The sequence below is a fragment of the Staurois parvus genome, unplaced genomic scaffold (genome assembly GCF_062004578.1).
Source record: "Staurois parvus isolate SC_StPar_1 unplaced genomic scaffold, SC_StPar_1.0 ptg000494l, whole genome shotgun sequence".
In the NCBI taxonomy this organism is placed as follows: Eukaryota; Metazoa; Chordata; class Amphibia; order Anura; family Ranidae; genus Staurois; species Staurois parvus.
Genome location: NW_028318290.1, coordinates 247,983 through 270,075, shown reverse-complemented (window position 1 = coordinate 270,075; position 22,093 = coordinate 247,983).

Below are 22,093 nucleotides of genomic sequence, written 5' to 3'. Positions count from 1 at the left end.
GTTCCCTTTCACATCCCTGCTCAATGTTCTGTTGTATGCTGCACAGGTACACATCGCTGTGGCTTTCTTTCCGACTCTGATTTGTGGGGCCTGTATACCAAGGGTTAATGCAGGTGGGAAGGGTATTCATCAGGTGCAAACACTTTCTCTGACAGTGGTGGGTGTGGCCTTCATTGGGGGTGGGGCCTGTATACCAAGAGTTAACGCAGGTGGGAGGAGGATTATTCAGGTGCAAACACTTTCTCTGACAGTGGTGGGTGTGGCTTCATTGGGGGTGGGGCCTGTATACCAAGAGTTACCGCAGGTGGGAAGAGGATTCATCAGGTGCAAACATTTTCTCTGACAGTGGTGGGTGTGGCTTCATTGGGGGTGGGGCCTGTATACTAAGGGTTAACGCAAGAGGGAAGAGGATTCATCAGGTGCAAACACTTTCTCTGACAGTGGTGGGTGTGGCTTCATTGGGGGTGGGGCCTTGTTTGGCGTGCTCCAAATGCACCCTAGCTTATATAAAGACGTGCAGTAGGGAGTGATTTGGCCTGTTACTAGGCCGGGGGGTTTGTGACTAAGTCCTTGCTTGTAGTGGTTTGGGGGAAGAAGAGATTTTGTGCTGAATTGCCCCAGACACCACTCAGGCTGTGTTTGGGGGGGGGGGGGGATTTTGTGCTGAATTGCCCCAGACACCACTCAGGCTGTGTTTGGAAGTGGGCTGGAAATGTTGGCATTTTTTTGGCCTTGTAAAGTGTGTTATTGTACAATGATTGTGCTTTTTCTCTTTGCATTGAAAGCCTCACACATGTCAATCGTTTTTTTTTTAATATTTTCTGGTTTTAATTTTGCTTGCTTATTTAGACTCCAATGCATTTTTCTGACAACCCTGCTGAGAAATGTATGTGTAGGGGATTTGTAGAGGTGGGAGGGGTTCATTTTTTTCCCATCTGTCTTGTTCTATTGATATTTTGATCTGTAGCCTGTTTTGTGAATAGATATTCATACTAAGTGATTGTGTATGTAAATGTTGCTTGATTCATCTTGCCCTTTGTTTCCTGCTATAACCGCTGAAAGCACAGTTCATTAGAAGCATCTTTAGATTTGTAAGCTCTTATGAGCAGCAGCGTTTTAGTTTAGCAACATCAATCCTGCAATGTTTTTGGGTGACACACAAAGAAATTGACTGTATCTACTTGTTGCTGTTGTCCAAATAAATGAAGATTTCTTTGATCAATTAAATGCTTGAACATTTTTTTTTTTTGGTGGTCATTTCATGTTCAATATATTAACATCGCTAACATTTACATTGTATACCTCTATAAGCTGCTCAAATGTAGCGTGTAACAGCGCACATATGTAAGTATGTCCCAACTGATCATTTAAAAACAAACCCTATTGCACCCCAAGATCATGTTAGGTACCAATGAATAGGACGTGTTCAATGTGCAGTGCGCTATTGGTGTTCTCAAATTCCAGTAACTGTCATAAACTAGGACCCGCTGGATGTTGATTTTGGGCCTTTGGCAACAAATATCTAATATCCAATGATAACTAACAAATGGAATGAAAAACATAAATTTGTGAAAGCTAATATGCAGCATATGCACATAGAAATAGGCGATCGCGCACAAATAAAACGCTAAAAGCGGCAGTCAGCAAGGCGCACGAGCAGCTGTCTTTCCGGAAATGCGTCATCACGTGCGCACGCACCCGGAAGTGGTTGTGGATGAGAGTGGTTGGAGGTTTGTGGTGTTGTAATCTGTCTTTTATTTCATTTGCATTTGGACATGGCGAGATCGCAGTTCTCCACCGAGGAGATGATCCTCATTTGCATAGTAAGTGTGGTCATAACAGATGGGTAATTGCAGGATTGTGGGTGGGGCCTAGCAGAATGTCCCTTAGTACACATGCTACTTCCGGGTTATCTGTACATTGCTCCGGGGTATTGATGGCTCACTGATATTAACCACTTGCCTACCAGGCACTAATATCCCATTCCTTACAAGGCCAAATTTCCGCTTTCTGTACTGTCGCACTTTGACAATTGCGCGGTCATGCAACATTGTACCCATAGGACATTTTTGTTCTTTTTTTCTCACAAATAGACCTTTCTTTGGGTGGAATTTACTTGCCGCTGGGTGTTTTACTTTTTGCTCTTTAAGCAAAAAAAGAGGAAAAATTTACACAAAACAGTTTATTGGTTTCTAGTCTAAAATTTTGCAAACAGGGAATTTTTCACCTTCACTGATGTGCGTTGATGAGGCGGCACTGATAGCACTAATGAGGCGGCACGGGTAGGCGGCACTGATGATGGGTCATGATAGTCAGCACTGATAGGCCGCATTGCTGAACTGCACTGATGGGCACAGGTGGGTGGAACTGGTGGGGGGCACTGCTGGGCACCGATCATCAGTGCCCTAATGATTTGTGCCGACCCCCGCTCTGATAACTGCTGGTTCTCAACAGTACTTTCTCCACATTCTGACAGCGTGAGGAAAGTGTAGTCGAGAACCGGCAAGTGCATTTCCCGGGGATCAGCGTGTCATTGGACATGGCTGATCACATGGTAAAAAGCTGCTGTGATTGGCCTTTTAACACATCACGTGATCAGCTTTGTCCTAAGGACAGGAGAGCGTGTTCTGGGAGGACGTCATATGATGCCCTCCCAGAACTGGCCGGACGCAGTGTAGCCGTCATTCAGCTATCTGCGGTTGAAAACTAGTTAACCAGCTAGATCTTCATTTATAATCTTTGCAGATATGTACATGTATACTGCGTATAATGCATTACAGTGTGCAATGTGTTGGTGTACATGGTATTACAGTGTGCAATGTGTTGGTGTACATGGTATTACAGTGTGCAATGTGTTGGTGTACACGGTATTACAGTGTGCAATGTGTTGGTGTACATGGTATTACAGTGTGCAATGTGTTGGTGTACATGGTATTACAGTGTGCAATGTGTTGGTGTACATGGTATTACAGTGTGCAATGTGTTGGTGTACATGGTATTACAGTGTGCAATGTGTTGGTGTACATGGTATTACAGTCCGCAATGTGTTGGTGTACATGGTATTACAGTGTGCAATGTGTTGGTGTACATGGTATTACAGTGTGCAATGTGTTGGTGTACACGGTATTACAGTGTGCAATGTGTTGGTGTACACGGTATTACAGTGTGCAATGTGTTGGTGTACATGGTATTACAGTGTGCAATGTGTTGGTGTACACGGTATTACAGTGTGCAATGTGTTGGTGTACACGGTATTACAGTCCGCAATGTGTTGGTGTACATGGTATTACAGTGTGCAATGTGTTGGTGTACATGGTATTACAGTGTGCAATGTGTTGGTGTACATGGTATTACAGTGTGCAATGTGTTGGTGTACACGGTATTACAGTGTGCAATGTGTTGGTGTACACGGTATTACAGTGTGCAATGTGTTGGTGTACACGGTATTACAGTGTGCAATGTGTTGGTGTACGTGGTATTACAGTGTGCAATGTGTTGGTGTACACGGTATTACAGTCCGCAATGTGTTGGTGTACACGGTATTACAGTCCGCAATGTGTTGGTGTACATGGTATTACAGTGTGCAATGTGTTGGTGTACATGGTATTACAGTGTGCAATGTGTTGGTGTACATGGTATTACAGTCCGCAATGTGTTGGTGTACATGGTATTACAGTCCGCAATGTGTTGGTGTACATGGTATTACAGTGTGCAATGTGTTGGTGTACGTGGTATTACAGTGTGCAATGTGTTGGTGTACACGGTATTACAGTGTGCAATGTGTTGGTGTACACGGTATTACAGTGTGCAATGTGTTGGTGTACGTGGTATTACAGTGTGCAATGTGTTGGTGTACGTGGTATTACAGTGTGCAATGTGTTGGTGTACGTGGTATTACAGTGTGCAATGTGTTGGTGTACGTGGTATTACAGTGTGCAATGTGTTGGTGTACGTGGTATTACAGTGTGCAATGTGTTGGTGTACGTGGTATTACAGTGTGCAATGTGTTGGTGTACGTGGTATTACAGTGTGCAATGTGTTGGTGTACGTGGTATTACAGTGTGCAATGTGTTGGTGTACGTGGTATTACAGTGTGCAATGTGTTGGTGTACATGGTATTACAGTGTGCAATGTGTTGGTGTACACGGTATTACAGTGTGCAATGTGTTGGTGTACACGGTATTACAGTGTGCAATGTGTTGGTGTACACGGTATTACAGTGTGCAATGTGTTGGTGTACACGGTATTACAGTGTGCAATGTGTTGGTGTACACGGTATTACAGTGTGCAATGTGTTGGTGTACATGGTATTACAGTGTGCAATGTGTTGGTGTACATGGTATTACAGTGTGCAATGTGTTGGTGTACATGGTATTACAGTGTGCAATGTGTTGGTGTACATGGCATTACAGTGTGCAATGTGTTGGTGTACATGGTATTACAGTGTGCAATGTGTTGGTGTACATGGTATTACAGTGTGCAATGTGTTGGTGTACATGGTATTACAGTCCGCAATGTGTTGGTGTACATGGTATTACAGTGTGCAATGTGTTGGTGTACATGGTATTACAGTGTGCAATGTGTTGGTGTACATGGTATTACAGTGTGCAATGTGTTGGTGTAAACGGTATTACAGTGTGCAATGTGTTGGTGTACGTGGTATTACAGTGTGCAATGTGTTGGTGTACGTGGTATTACAGTGTGCAATGTGTTGGTGTACGTGGTATTACAGTGTGCAATGTGTTGGTGTACGTGGTATTACAGTGTGCAATGTGTTGGTGTACGTGGTATTACAGTGTGCAATGTGTTGGTGTACGTGGTATTACAGTGTGCAATGTGTTGGTGTACATGGTATTACAGTGTGCAATGTGTTGGTGTACGTGGTATTACAGTGTGCAATGTGTTGGTGTACGTGGTATTACAGTGTGCAATGTGTTGGTGTACGTGGTATTACAGTGTGCAATGTGTTGGTGTACGTGGTATTACAGTGTGCAATGTGTTGGTGTACGTGGTATTACAGTGTGCAATGTGTTGGTGTACACGGTATTACAGTGTGCAATGTGTTGGTGTACACGGTATTACAGTGTGCAATGTGTTGGTGTACGTGGTATTACAGTGTGCAATGTGTTGGTGTACGTGGTATTACAATGTGCAATGTGTTGGTGTACATGGTATTACAGTGTGCAATGTGTTGGTGTACATGGTATTACAGTGTGCAATGTGTTGGTGTACATGGTATTACAGTGTGCAATGTGTTGGTGTACATGATATTACAGTGTGCAATGTGTTGGTGTACGTGGTATTACAGTGTGCAATGTGTTGGTGTACGTGGTATTACAGTCCACAATGTGTTGGTGTACATGGTATTACAGTGTGCAATGTGTTGGTGTACGTGGTATTACAGTGTGCAATGTGTTGGTGTACGTGGGATTACAGTGTGCAATGTGTTGGTGTACGTGGGATTACAGTGTGCAATGTGTTGGTGTACATGGTATTACAGTGTGCAATGTGTTGGTGTACATGGTATTACAGTGTGCAATGTGTTGGTGTACACGGTATTACAGTGTGCAATGTGTTGGTGTACGTGGTATTACAGTGTGCAATGTGTTGGTGTACACGGTATTACAGTGTGCAATGTGTTGGTGTACGTGGTATTACAGTGTGCAATGTGTTGGTGTACGTGGTATTACAGTGTGCAATGTGTTGGTGTACGTGGTATTACAGTGTGCAATGTGTTGGTGTACGTGGTATTACAGTGTGCAATGTGTTGGTGTACGTGGTATTACAGTGTGCAATGTGTTGGTGTACGTGGTATTACAGTGTGCAATGTGTTGGTGTACGTGGTATTACAGTGTGCAATGTGTTGGTGTACGTGGTATTACAGTGTGCAATGTGTTGGTGTACGTGGTATTACAGTGTGCAATGTGTTGGTGTACACGGTATTACAGTGTGCAATGTGTTGGTGTACATGGTATTACAGTGTGCAATGTGTTGGTGTACATGGTATTACAGTGTGCAATGTGTTGGTGTACACGGTATTACAGTGTGCAATGTGTTGGTGTACGTGGTATTACAGTGTGCAATGTGTTGGTGTACGTGGTATTACAGTGTGCAATGTGTTGGTGTACGTGGTATTACAGTGTGCAATGTGTTGGTGTACGTGGTATTACAGTGTGCAATGTGTTGGTGTACGTGGGATTACAGTGTGCAATGTGTTGGTGTACGTGGGATTACAGTGTGCAATGTGTTGGTGTACGTGGTATTACAGTGTGCAATGTGTTGGTGTACATGGTATTACAGTGTGCAATGTGTTGGTGTACATGGTATTACAGTGTGCAATGTGTTGGTGTACACGGTATTACAGTGTGCAATGTGTTGGTGTACACGGAATTACAGTGTGCAATGTGCTGGTGTACGTGGTATTACAGTGTGCAATGTGTTGGTGTACATGGTATTACAGTGTGCAATGTGTTGGTGTACATGGTATTACAGTGTGCAATGTGTTGGTGTACACGGTATTACAGTCCACAATGTGTTGGTGTACATGGTATTACAGTGTGCAATGTGTTGGTGTACGTGGTATTACAGTGTGCAATGTGTTGGTGTACGTGGTATTACAGTGTGCAATGTGTTGGTGTACGTGGGATTACAGTGTGCAATGTGTTGGTGTACGTGGGATTACAGTGTGCAATGTGTTGGTGTACGTGGTATTACAGTGTGCAATGTGTTGGTGTACGTGGTATTACAGTGTGCAATGTGTTGGTGTACGTGGTATTACAGTGTGCAATGTGTTGGTGTACGTGGGATTACAGTGTGCAATGTGTTGGTGTACGTGGGATTACAGTGTGCAATGTGTTGGTGTACGTGGTATTACAGTGTGCAATGTGTTGGTGTACGTGGTATTACAGTGTGCAATGTGTTGGTGTACGTGGTATTACAGTGTGCAATGTGTTGGTGTACGTGGTATTACAGTGTGCAATGTGTTGGTGTACGTGGTATTACAGTGTGCAATGTGTTGGTGTACGTGGTATTACAGTGTGCAATGTGTTGGTGTACGTGGTATTACAGTGTGCAATGTGTTGGTGTACGTGGTATTACAGTGTGCAATGTGTTGGTGTACGTGGTATTACAGTGTGCAATGTGTTGGTGTACGTGGTATTACAGTGTGCAATGTGTTGGTGTACGTGGTATTACAGTGTGCAATGTGTTGGTGTACGTGGTATTACAGTGTGCAATGTGTTGGTGTACGTGGTATTACAGTGTGCAATGTGTTGGTGTACACGGTATTACAGTGTGCAATGTGTTGGTGTACATGGTATTACAGTGTACAATGTGTTGGTGTACATGGTATTACAGTGTGCAATGTGTTGGTGTACACGGTATTACAGTGTGCAATGTGTTGGTGTACGTGGTATTACAGTGTGCAATGTGTTGGTGTACGTGGTATTACAGTGTGCAATGTGTTGGTGTACGTGGTATTACAGTGTGCAATGTGTTGGTGTACGTGGTATTACAGTGTGCAATGTGTTGGTGTACGTGGGATTACAGTGTGCAATGTGTTGGTGTACGTGGGATTACAGTGTGCAATGTGTTGGTGTACGTGGGATTACAGTGTGCAATGTGTTGGTGTACATGGTATTACAGTGTGCAATGTGTTGGTGTACATGGTATTACAGTGTGCAATGTGTTGGTGTACACGGTATTACAGTGTGCAATGTGTTGGTGTACACGGAATTACAGTGTGCAATGTGTTGGTGTACGTGGTATTACAGTGTGCAATGTGTTGGTGTACATGGTATTACAGTGTGCAATGTGTTGGTGTACATGGTATTACAGTGTGCAATGTGTTGGTGTACACGGTATTACAGTCCACAATGTGTTGGTGTACGTGGTATTACAGTGTGCAATGTGTTGGTGTACATGGTATTACAGTGTGCAATGTGTTGGTGTACATGGTATTACAGTGTGCAATGTGTTGGTGTACACGGTATTACAGTGTGCAATGTGTTGGTGTACACGGTATTACAGTGTGCAATGTGTTGGTGTACGTGGTATTACAGTGTGCAATGTGTTGGTGTACACGGTATTACAGTGTGCAATGTGTTGGTGTACATGGTATTACAGTGTGCAATGTGTTGGTGTACACGGTATTACAGTGTGCAATGTGTTGGTGTACACGGTATTACAGTCCACAATGTGTTGGTGTACATGGTATTACAGTGTGCAATGTGTTGGTGTACGTGGTATTACAGTGTGCAATGTGTTGGTGTACGTGGTATTACAGTGTGCAATGTGTTGGTGTACGTGGTATTACAGTGTGCAATGTGTTGGTGTACGTGGGATTACAGTGTGCAATGTGTTGGTGTACGTGGGATTACAGTGTGCAATGTGTTGGTGTACATGGTATTACAGTGTGCAATGTGTTGGTGTACACGGTATTACAGTGTGCAATGTGTTGGTGTACGTGGGATTACAGTGTGCAATGTGTTGGTGTACGTGGGATTACAGTGTGCAATGTGTTGGTGTACACGGTATTACAGTCCACAATGTGTTGGTGTACATGGTATTACAGTGTGCAATGTGTTGGTGTACATGGTATTACAGTGTGCAATGTGTTGGTGTACATGGTATTACAGTGTGCAATGTGTTGGTGTACATGGTATTACAGTGTGCAATGTGTTGGTGTACACGGTATTACAGTGTGCAATGTGTTGGTGTACACGGTATTACAGTGTGCAATGTGTTGGTGTACACGGTATTACAGTGTGCAATGTGTTGGTGTACACGGTATTGCAGTGTGCAATGTGTTGGTGTACATGGTATTACAGTGTGCAATGTGTTGGTGTACATGGTATTACAGTGTGCAATGTGTTGGTGTACACGGTATTACAGTGTGCAATGTGTTGGTGTACATGGAATTACAGTGTGCAATGTGTTGGTGTACATGGAATTACAGTGTGCAATGTGTTGGTGTACATGGTATTACAGTGTGCAATGTGTTGGTGTACATGGTATTACAGTGTGCAATGTGTTGGTGTACATGGTATTACAGTGTGCAATGTGTTGGTGTACATGGTATTACAGTGTGCAATGTGTTGGTGTACATGGTATTACAGTGTGCAATGTGTTGGTGTACATGGTATTACAGTGTGCAATGTGTTGGTGTACATGGTATTACAGTGTGCAATGTGTTGGTGTACATGGTATTACAGTGTGCAATGTGTTGGTGTACATGGTATTACAGTGTGCAATGTGTTGGTGTACATGGTATTACAGTGTGCAATGTGTTGGTGTACATGGTATTACAGTGTGCAATGTGTTGGTGTACATGGTATTACAGTGTGCAATGTGTTGGTGTACATGGTATTACAGTGTGCAATGTGTTGGTGTACATGGTATTACAGTGTGCAATGTGTTGGTGTACATGGTATTACAGTGTGCAATGTGTTGGTGTACATGGTATTACAGTGTGCAATGTGTTGGTGTACATGGTATTACAGTGTGCAATGTGTTGGTGTACATGGTATTACAGTGTGCAATGTGTTGGTGTACATGGTATTACAGTGTGCAATGTGTTGGTGTACATGGTATTACAGAGTGCAATGTGTTGGTGTACATGGTATTACAGTGTGCAATGTGTTGGTGTACATGGTATTACAGTGTGCAATGCGTTGGTGTACACGGTATTACAGTGTGCAATGTGTTGGTGTACATGGTATTACAGTGTGCAATGTGTTGGTGTACATGGTATTACAGTGTGCAATGTGTTGGTGTACATGGTATTACAGTGTGCAATGTGTTGGTGTACATGGTATTACATTGTGCACAATAACGCATTTGACATTTTTAGAGTGCAATGCATTAGTATGTAATGCAGGGGTCCTCAAACTACGGCCCGCGGGCCACAAGAGGCCCGCCAAGCACACTCATCCGGCCCGACGGCAGGGGACACCAAGTACAGGGGTGGGCAGGGGGCTGCTGTCTCTTACCTGGCTCCGGTCCCAGTCCCATGACAATCCAGTCCAGGATGCGCTGCTCCTTCACTCCAGCCGCTCCCTCACTCGGTGTTCGCGCTGCCGCTCAGCTCCGCCTCCTCACCGGTGATTGGGCACCAGTACTGTAGCTCAGGAAAGGCACACAGGTGGCCAATCACCGGCGAGGAGGCGGAGCCGAGCGGACCCGCAAAAATCAAGGGAGAGAAAGGCCGGAGTGAAGGAAAGAGGACAGCTGACCTCCCGGTAAGTGTGCCATGCAGATGGTACTTCTGCAACCAGGTATGCTGGAAAAGGGGCGGCTAGTTAAGTGTCATTGCTGTCAGTGGGAGGAATAGTGCCCCATCATTGGTGTCACTGATAATGATGAGGCACTATTCCTCCCCCCACTGACACCAACGATGGGGCACTATTCCTCCCCCCACTGACACCAACGATGGGGCACTATTCCTCCCCCCACTGACACCAGCGATGGGGCACTATTCCTCCCCCCACTGACACCAGCGATGGTGCACTATTCCTCCCCCCACTGACACCAGCGATGGGGCACTATTCCTCCCCCCACTGACACCAGCGATGGGGCACTATTCCTCCCCCCACTGACACCAGCGATGGTGCACTATTCCTCCCCCCACTGACACCAACAATGGGGCACTATTCCTCCCCCCACTGACACCAGCGATGGTGCACTATTCCTCCCCCCACTGACACCAACAATGGGGCACTATTCCTCCCCCCACTGACACCAGCGATGGGGCACTATTCCTCCCCCCACTGACACCAGCGATGGGGCACTATTCCTCCCCCCACTGACACCAGTGATGGGACACTATTCCTCCCCCCACTGACACCAGTGATGGGACACTATTCCTCCCCCCACTGACACCAGCGATGGGACACTATTCCTCCCCCCACTGACACCAGCGATGGGACACTATTCCTCCCCCCACTGAAACCAGCGATGGGGCACTATTCCTCCCCCCACTGACACCAGCGATGGGACACTATTCCTCCCCCCACTGACACCAGCGATGGGACACTATTCCTCCCCCCACTGACACCAGCGATGGGGCACTATTCCTCCCCCCACTGACACCAGTGATGGGACACTATTCCTCCCCCCACTGACACCAGTGATGGGACACTATTCCTCCCCCCACTGACACCAGCGATGGGACACTATTCCTCCCCCCACTGACACCAGCGATGGGACACTATTCCTCCCCCCACTGACACCAGCGATGGGACACTATTCCTCCCCCCACTGACACCAGCGATGGGACACTATTCCTCCCCCCTCTGACACCAATGATGGGGCACTATTCCTCCCACTGAGACCAGCGATGGGACACTATTCCTCCCACTGACACCAATGATGGGGCACTATTCCTCCCCCCACTGACACCAGCGATGGGACACTATTCCTCCCCCCTCTGACACCAATGATGGGGCACTATTCCTCCCCCCACTGACACCAGTGATGGGACACTATTCCTCCCCCCTCTGACACCAATGATGGGGCACTATTCCTCCCACTGAGACCAGCGATGGGACACTATTCCTCCCCCCACTGACACCAGCGATGGGACACTATTCCTCCCCCCACTGACACCAGCGATGGGACACTATTCCTCCCCCCTCTGACACCAGCGATGGGACACTATTCCTCCCCCCACTGACACCAGCGATGGGACACTATTCCTCCCCCCACTGACACCAGCGATGGGACACTATTCCTCCCCCCACTGACACCAGCGATGGGACACTATTCCTCCCCCAACTGACACCAGCGATGGGGCACTATTCCTCCCACTGACACCAACGATGGGGCACTATTCCTCCCACTGATACCAACGATGGGGCACTATTCCTCCCCCCACTGAAACCAGCGATGGGGCACTATTCCTCCCCCCACTGACACCAGCGATGGGACACTATTCCTCCCCCCACTGAAACCAGCGATGGGGCACTATTCCTCCCCCCACTGACACCAGCGATGGGGCACTATTCCTCCCCCCTCTGACACCAATGATGGGGCACTTTTCCTCCCACTGAGACCAGCGATGGGACACTATTCCTCCCCCCACTGACACCAGCGATGGGACACTATTCCTCCCCCCACTGACACCAGCGATGGGGCACTATTCCTCCCCCCTCTGACACCAATGATGGGGCACTATTCTTCCCACTGACACCAATTGTGGGGCACTATTCCTCCCACTGACACCAATGATGGGGCACTATTCTTCCCACTGACACCAATGATGGGGCACTATTCCTCCCACTGACACCAATGATGGGGCACTATTCCTCCCACTGACACCAATGATGGGGCACTATTCCTCCCACTGACACCAATGATGGGGCACTATTCCTCCCACTGACACCAATGATGGGGCACTATTCTTCCCACTGACACCAATTGTGGGGCACTATTCCTCCCACTGACACCAATGATGGGGCACTATTCCTCCCACTGACACCAATGATGGGGCACTATTCCTCCCACTGACACCAATGATGGGGCACTATTCCTCCCACTGACACCAATGATGGGGCACTATTCCTCCCACTGATACCAATGATGAGGCACTATTCCTCCCACTGACACCAATGATGGGGCACTATTCCTCCCACTGACACCAATGATGGGGCACTATTCCTCCCACTGACACCAATGATGGGGCACTATTCCTCCCACTGACACCAATGATGGGGCACTATTCTTCCCACTGACACCAATTGTGGGGCACTATTCCTCCCACTGACACCAATTGTGGGGCACTATTCCTCCCACTGACACCAATTATGGGGCACTATTCCTCCCACTGATACCAACGATGGGACACTATTCCTCCCACTGACACCAATGATGGGGCACAATTCCTCCCACTGATACCAACGATGGGGCACTATTCCTCCCACTGACACCAATGATGGGGCACTATTCCTCCCACTGATACCAACGATGGGGCACTATTCCTCCCACTGACACCAATGATGGGGCACTATTCCTCCCACTGACACCAACGATGGGGCACTATTCCTCCCACTGACACCAATGATGGGGCACTATTCCTCCCACTGACACCAATGATGGGGCACTATTCCTCCCACTGACACCAATGATGGGGCACTATTCCTCCCACTGACACCAATGATGGGGCACTATTCCTCCCACTGACACCAATGATGGGTCACTATTCCTCCCACTGACACCAATGATGGGGCACTATTCCTCCCACTGACACCAATGATGGGTCACTATTCCTCCCACTGACACCAATTATGGGGCACTATTCCTCCCACTGATACCAACGATGGGACACTATTCCTCCCACTGACACCAATGATGGGGCACAATTCCTCCCACTGATACCAACGATGGGGCACTATTCCTCCCACTGACACCAATGATGGGGCACTATTCCTCCCACTGATACCAACGATGGGGCACTATTCCTCCCACTGACACCAATGATGGGGCACTATTCCTCCCACTGATACCAACGATGGGGCACTATTCCTCCCACTGACACCAACGATGGGGCACTATTCCTCCCACTGACACCAATGATGGGGCACTATTCCTCCCACTGACACCATTGATGGGGCACTATTCCTCCCACTGACACCAATGATGGGGCACTATTCCTCCCACTGACACCAATGATGGGGCACTATTCCTCCCACTGACACCAATGATGGGGCACTATTTCGCTCCATAAGACACACTTGGGGGGAAATGTCTATGCGTCTTATAGAGTGGCCGGCCCAGTATTCCCACCGCCGTTGTATGTCTGCAGTCTCTGAACAAATGCGGACACAGTACAGGAGATGACCATAGTTTTGTTTTTAAACTCTAGTCCGGCCCTCAACGGGCTGAGGGACAGTGAACTGGCCCCCTGTTTAAAAAGTTTGAGGACCCCTGGTGTAATGCCTTGGACAGTACACTGCATTTGCAATATTGGTGTATGGTTATTAAGCACAGATCTGATTCTAGTTTTCAGGGAGAAGTCTTCTCTGTCCCCCTGTTGATGAGGTGGAGGACATTTGTTTTCCCAAGGAGAAGAGAGGAGATTTTTTTTCAAGGAGATCTGTATAGATTTCCAGAGATCTGTGTAGATGGTTGAGGGGCTGCATGTGATCTCCGGAGATAATTGTTAGAGATGAGCGAATCGAACCAGGCGAACCGGAATTCGATACGAATTTCAGGAAAAATTCGATTTGCGTTGAATCCGAAAATTTGCCTACTTCGGGTGCGCGAATCGAATTTTTCCCGATCAGCCGGCAAAAGTGTCCCTGCAGAGAGCTCCGCTATTTCTGACAGTTCTCTGACAGTTCCTTCACATGTACAGCGGTTGAAACATTGTATCTATTAGTTTCCATTTAGGATACAGATGTTTCAACCGCTGTACATGTGAAGAAGCTGTCAGAGAACTGTCAGAAATAGAGGAACTCTGCACATACACTTTTTGCCGGTTTGGAATTCTTATTTTCATCCTACTTCTTCTTCTTCTTCATCCTCATCCTCATCCTCAGAAGAAGAAGAAGAGGATGAGGATGAGGATGAAGAAGAAGAAGAAGAAGAAGAAGAAGTAGGATGAAAATAAGAATAATTCCAAGCCGGCAAAAAGTGTATCTGCAGAGTTCCTCTAAGTGTATCTGCAGAATGTCATTTATGGAAACAAATAGATACAATGTTTCAACCGCTGTATGGAGTGAGTGTCCCAGAACTGTCAGAAATAGACAGAAACTGTCACAGAACTGTCCTTCTTCTCATCCTTCTCCTTCTTCTCATCCTTCTTCTCATCCTTCTTCTCATCCTTCTCCTTCTTCTCATCCTTCTCCTTCTTCTCATCCTTCTCCTTCTCCTTCTTCTCATCCTTCTCCTTCTTCTCATCCTTCTTCTCATCCTTCTCCTTCTTCTCATCCTTCTTCTCATCCTTCTCCTTCTTCTCATCCTTCTTCTCATCCTTCTTCTCATCCTTCTCCTTCTTCTCATCCTTCTCCTTCTCCTTCTTCTCATCCTTCTCCTTCTTCTCATCCTTCTCCTTCTCCTTCTTCTCATCCTTCTCCTTCTCCTTCTTCTCATCCTTCTCCTTCTCCTTCTTCTCATCCTTCTTCTTCTCCATCTTCTCATCCTTCTCCTTCTCCTTCTTCTCATCCTTCTCCTTCTCCTTCTTCTCATCCTTCTCCTTCTTCTCATCCTTCTCTTTCTTCTCATCCTTCTCCTTCTTCTCATCCTTCTCCTTCTTCTCATCCTTCTTCTCATCCTTCTCCTTCTTCTCATCCTTCTTCTCATCCTTCTCCTTCTTCTCATCCTTCTCCTTCTTCTCATCCTTCTCATCCTTCTCCTTCTTCTCATCCTTCTTCTCATCCTTCTCCTTCTTCTCATCCTTCTTCTCATCCTTCTCCTTCTTCTCATCCTTCTCCTTCTTCTCATCCTTCTCCTTCTCCTTCTTCTCATCCTTCTCCTTCTTCTCATCCTTCTTCTCATCCTTCTACTTCTTCTCATCCTTCTTCTCATCCTTCTCCTTCTTCTCATCCTTCTTCTCATCCTTCTCCTTCTTCTCATCCTTCTCCTTCTTCTCATCCTTCTCCTTCTTCTCATCCTTCTCCTTCTCCTTCTTCTCATCCTTCTCCTTCTCCTTCTTCTCATCCTTCTCCTTCTCCTTCTTCTCATCCTTCTCCTTCTTCTCATCCTTCTCCTTCTTCTCATCCTTCTCCTTCTTCTCATCCTACTTCTCATCCTTCTTCTCATCCTTCTCCTTCTTCTCATCCTTCTCCTTCTCCTTCTTCTCATCCTTCTCCTTCTTCTCATCCTTCTCCTTCTCCTTCTTCTCATCCTTCTCCTTCTCCATCTTCTCATCCTTCTCCTTCTTCTCATCCTTCTCCTTCTCCTTCTTCACATCCTTCTCCTTCTTCTCATCCTTCTCCTTCTTCTCATCCTTCTCCTTCTTCTCATCCTTCTCCTTCTCCTTCTTCTCATCCTTCTCCTTCTCCTTCTCCTTCCTCATCTCCAAAGGCATTTAAATTAAAGGTACAGTGTTCTGCACTAATTTAAAGGCTCTCTGAAGCCTAGAAACCCTTTTTATAAGTCATCTTCGTAGCGAATAAATTCGCATCGAATCGAATTTCTTCCTGAAATTCGCCGAATCAGCCGAATCAAATTTTTGAATACTTCGCTCATCTCTAATAATTGTGATTATTGATCACCTGAATTAAACCAGTGAAAGAAAAGATTGAATGAAAATAATCTGCACTGACCACTGTGCTTTGTCAGCCACATATTGGCACATTCTGGTGTCACACAGATGCCATGTGAAATTTGCAGTGTTTTCTGTGCAAGCGCTGCACCGCATCACAACCGCAACCCCTTCATGCCACCTGCTGCGGCTTTCTAGGTGAAGTTAACAACACACCAATATTGGTCCACAAAGCGTATTGCGATTTGCCAAATTGGATGGCATGCCTATTCACACCCATGTGCATACCCTGAAAAAGGGTCCTGCACCTTTTTGGCCCGGATGCGGTGCAATTTGAGCCTTGCAAAATGTATGTCTCAAATTGCAACGCACACAAATTGCATGTGACTTGCCCAGGAGTGCGGTGTTAGACCACAATGCATGTATGTGAAGCCAGAATAAAAATGTGTATTTTGTCTACTTTTACTTGGCATGTTAACATTATGGAAGTGCATTTTTCTTCTGTTTAACATGCTATAGAAATGGAACATGCATTTGGATGGAGTGTTTTTGTATGTGCATTTGGGAAGTATTCTAAACACACATTGACCCTAGGGCCACACCATATCTTGAGCCACGTTTGTCAGAAATGCTGTACAGTACATTTAAAGTGGATTTACACTCAACCTATCAAAAAATAACAGTCATCAGCTACAAAAACTGTAGCTGCTGACTTTTAAAAAGCAGGGAGGACACCTTCCGTTTCCAAACATCTAGGCGATCGTACCAGAAGTGGGAGAGTGTGCCTGTCAAATTTGGGGACCCACTCCCCAAGGGTGCCAATCCTTAAGGGGGAACGGGGAGCAGTCCTTAAAGCAGAACTTCCCCTTTTGGATGGAGCTCCGCTTTAAGATGATTTCCTATGGGACATGTTTACACATGTGCATTTTCACATGGCTTGATTTTTTGGAAAAGGTCAGAGCCTTTCTGGAACTCCAAAAGTGTTATGTTTTTGTCAAAATACTTAAATGGAAACACTGCAGACAAGAACGTATTTCATGTTGTCTGCGTTTTGCTGTTTTAAATCTGCCGAGCAACAAAAATGAAAACAATAAGGCAGAAAAAAGACATCAAAAACTGTGTCATAAAACAAGTGCTAAAACAACGCCAAACACAATGCAGAGATGGATACAACACAACCTGTGTTGCCTTAGGCACTTGAGTGCACACTTGGCCACAGGTGATTTTACAAGGCGTTTTTTTTGGGTCAAAGAATGTGTCTTTGCATTTGTGGAAAGTGTATTTTGGTTGTAATTTTTGGTGTTATTTTTTACGCATACTTTGGCAAACTGCACATCTGCATTCAACTTTGTGGTGAAAATTAACCAAATAATGTCCCAGCCAAAATGACATGCATTTGGCATGTGTTGCCAGAACACACACAAAAATGTTGATACAAAAGAATCCAAAATACAGGCTCAAACAAGACAAACATGCACATCCAAATTTCAAACCACATTTTACAAACATATCTGATGACCAAAAAGCTCCAAAAATGTTGATTACAAAATACACCACAATGAACAATAAAATGTCCAACAAAGCAAAAATTGAACTTTTGTGCCCATGGAGTGTTGTGTTTTCTTTCAATGCTCATTTAGGTGCGTGCCTAGCATATTTGGTAAATGCTAAAATGTGCAGCAAAATGCATGTTTGCTAACAGCACTTGGGGTGCCATTAACAATGAATGGCACCCAAAAGCACAACGCATATTTAAAGACCATTGAGCACAATTTAGAAGTGCAGCAACAATTTTGCAATTCTGCCCACAATTATGCATTGCTCAGGTGAGAATGCATTGAAAATAACAATACAATACAATTATACTGTATGTATGTATGTATGTGTATACACACACACATGTAGATATAGTTCATGTTTTAGCTTTCCTTTTGGGACAATTATCCCCTGCTTTGTGTGGGATATTTGGTATGTTTGATTACACAAACCTCTCACATTTAAATTCTTGACCTTTTTTTGTCATCCACAGATTATGCTGTTACGCAAGTATGACCGTGGCTGCTCGAATTTTGCCAAGCAGACCATCGTGCGCCACATCAAACATCGGCTGTGGCAGAGATTCCATTATCGCACTACTGTGCTACAAATTCAGCACAGCTGGAGCGATGTTAAGCGGCGCAACCCGCAACTTTTTAAAAAAGTGGCCCGCAGAATCTCTGGTAAGTCAAGTTGTTATTAAAAACTTTACTTTCCTTTTTGTATTGTGAAAAATGTTTTGATACATTCATTCTGAATTTGTTTGGCAATAATGTTGTCTTTGTTGACTTGTTCTAGCCACAGCTGATGGGTGCCAGGCGGTGGTCTGCTTGGCAAAAAAGCCTCACAGGAGGACAGCCACCGTCCTCTTCTGCCAACCACAGGCGGGGCATCCCCTGCAGAGACTCCGCATTGTGGAAGGTAAGCACAAGCTCTGGAAGCTTGGACCTCATGACCTTGCCATTGTTGCCATCTCCACACTGATCTCCAGTGACTGTCAATTGTACATTCATGCCACACACATTGCTTGTAAATGACATGATAACTGACGGAAGCGTAGGCAGGACAGAACACACACGGAGGATGCTAAACACACCAAGTTTTATTGTTATATGGAAAGCACTCAATCAGGGTAGGAATTTAGCATCCGGGGACCCAAAAAGGGGGAGGAGAGGGGAGTAGCTCAAAACAATTGTAATTCAGCCCATGATAGGGCAATTTGTGTAGCGATGGGCCAAGCAACTATTAATCCAAGCAGGCAGCTCCGGCAAAAGTAATAGGGAGGTTCAATAGGGCAATCCAGGCAAAAAATGTATGAGAGTTCCATGGGACAGTCCAGGCAGGGGAAATTCAGGGGATCCAGGAGGGGGGGTGTTCAGACAGGAGGATTGGGGCACTCACGGTTTAGGCAGGAGTATCCTTGGGCACACAGCAGGTAGCAAGCAGGAGTACCCTCGCACACAACGGATAGCAAGTGCCTCTAGCCCCCCAGGTATCAGCAGAGTACTCAGTGGGTTCTTGGAGCTGGGGAGGTATGGCCTCAGCTCAGACCTTACAACAGCTGCTCATGGCAACGTACAGGGGACCAACAGTGGACTAGGTCCTGCTCGAGTCTTCTTAAGCCAGAGCAGGACGCTTCCCAGTTGCCCTGGCAATGGCCGGCCCAGCATCGGGTCACCGGGGCAACAAGGCACACCCCGCTCACTCGGGCCATGCTCAGGGAGCATGACCATTGTCTCCAGCGGGCGCAGATCGCGGGAAGCCTCGTGCCCGTGCTGTTCCCACCGGGGAACATGCAGGGACAACCCGGCGGCCTGTGCTGTGCGGGCCCAGCGGGGTGGCCGACTCCTTGGCAACTTTTCTGAGGAGAGGTGCTACCCGCACCACAGGGGGTGTTTCCTCCCATCCTGAAGAGCCTTTGATGTAGGCTTGTGCAGGACCATAGGAATCTGCAAGGGGGAAGGGAGGGGGGATGATGAAAGGAGAGCGAGGGGGGAGGAAGGGACAGCAGGCTGGAGGGGGGGGGACCGTGCCAAGAACCATTTGTTAATCACTAATAGAGCTGTGTTTGGTGTCATGTGATCCCCAATGGCTGTTTGTTTGTGATGCAAGATTTTTGCCTAAAAACATTCTGGCTTAGATGTTCACAAACATATCCCATCAAAATCGCAATCATAACATTTTGTTTTTACACTTGACAGAATTGTACTTTTTTGGACCAATTAAATTACGATATGTGTATGTTATGTATGCTGTTTGAAAGTTGCAGAGTATCCAAATTATGGAATATTTTGGACTAAAATGCAACTCCATGATGTACAGCCTATCTCATTTGGTGAGGCCCCATAAGATGACAGAACATGAGAAATATTCTACAATGCATAGTACGTTATTATTAGAGATGAGCGAATCGAATCAGGCGAAGTGGAATTTGTTTCGAATTTCAGGAAAAATTCGATTCGCGGCGAATCCGAATTTTTGCCGACTTCGGATGGTCAAATCGAATTTTTCCTGATCGGCCGTTTTCATCCCTTCTACAGCCGGCAAAAATGTCCCTGCAGAGAGCTCCGCTATTTCTGACAGCTGTCTGACAGTTCCTTCACATTTCCAGCGGTTGAAACATTGTATGTATTTGTTTCCATTTAGGATACAGATGTTTTTATTAGGAAACAAATAGATACAATGTTTCAATCGCTGTAAATGTGAAAGAACTGTCAGAGAACTGTCAGAAATAGAGGAACTCTGCAGAAACACTTTTTGCTTTACTGGAATTATTCTTATTTTCATTCTTCTTCTTCTTATTTTCATTCTTCTTTTCATTCTTTTCATTCTTCTTTTCATTCTTCTTCTTATTTTCATTCTTCTTTTCATTCTTTTCATTCTTCTTCTTATTTTCATTCTTCTTTTCATTCTTCTTGTCATTCTTTTCATTCTTCTTTTCATTCTTTTCATTCTTCTTGTCATTCTTTTCATTCTTCTTTTCATTCTTCTTCTTATTTTCATTCTTCTTTTCATTCTTTTCATTCTTCTTTTCATTCTTCTTCTTATTTTCATTCTTCTTTTCATTCTTTTCATTCTTCTTTTCATTCTTTTCATTTTTCTTTTCATTCTTCTTCTTCTTTTCATTCTTCTTTTCATTCTTCTTTTCATTCTTCTTCTTATTTTCATTCTTTTTTTCATTCTTTTCATTCTTCTTTTCATTCTTTTCATTCTTCTTTTCATTCTTCTTCTTCTTTTCATTTTTCTTTTCATTCTTTTCATTCTTCTTTTCATTCTTCTTCTTATTTTCATTCTTCTTTTCATTCTTTTCATTCTTCTTTTCATTCTTTTCATTCTTCTTTTCATTCTTCTTCTTATTTTCATTTTTCTTTTCATTCTTTTCATTCTTCTTCTTCTTTTCATTCTTCTTTTCATTCTTTTCATTCTTCTTTTCATTCTTTTCATTCTTCTTTCATTCTTCTTCTTATTTTCATTCTTCTTTTCATTCTTCTTCTTATTTTCATTCTTATTTTCATTCTTTTCATTCTTCTTTTCATTCTTCTTCTTCTTTTCATTCTTCTTTTCATTCTTTTCATTCTTCTTTTCATTCTTCTTCTTATTTTCATTCTTCTTTTCATTCTTTTCATTCTTTTCATTCTTCTTCTTATTTTCATTCTTCTTTTCATTCTTTTCATTCTTCTTTTCATTCTTCTTCTTATTTTCATTCTTCTTTTCATTCTTCTTTTCATTCTTTTCATTCTTCTTCTTCTTTTCATTCTTTTCATTCTTCTTCTTCTTCTTCTTCTCATTCTTTTCATTCTTCTTCTTCTTCTTATCATTCTTTTCATTCTTCTTCTTCTTCTTCTTTTCATTCTTTTCATTCTTCTTCTTCTTCTTCTCCTTCTTCTTCTTTGGCCCCGTGACTGCCCAAATGAGTGAAGTGTGCGGTGATTCTAAGATCGACGGCACTCATCTGCATGTCATACTGACTGACAGTATTATTTCTCTTCCCCAGCAGACTCCAAGGGCATTTAAATTAAAGGTACAGTGTTCTGCACTAATATAAAGGCTCTCTGAAGCCTAGAAACCCTTTTTATAAGTAAAATTTGCGGCGAATAAATTCGAATCGAATCAAATTTTTTCAGAAAATTTGGCGAATCAGGCGAATCGAATTTTTGAAAAATTCGCTCATCTCTAGTTATTATTAAAACATTAACACATGAATACAGTATTATAGAGAGGGCACATCTGGGGGGATTTTGGGTTAGTAATCCTGACAATCTTGCCATGTCCTTACATTGGGAATCATTGTAACGGAAATGTTTAACATTGTCTTGACTTGCTTACATTACTGCCATGTGGCCTTTTTTATGATCT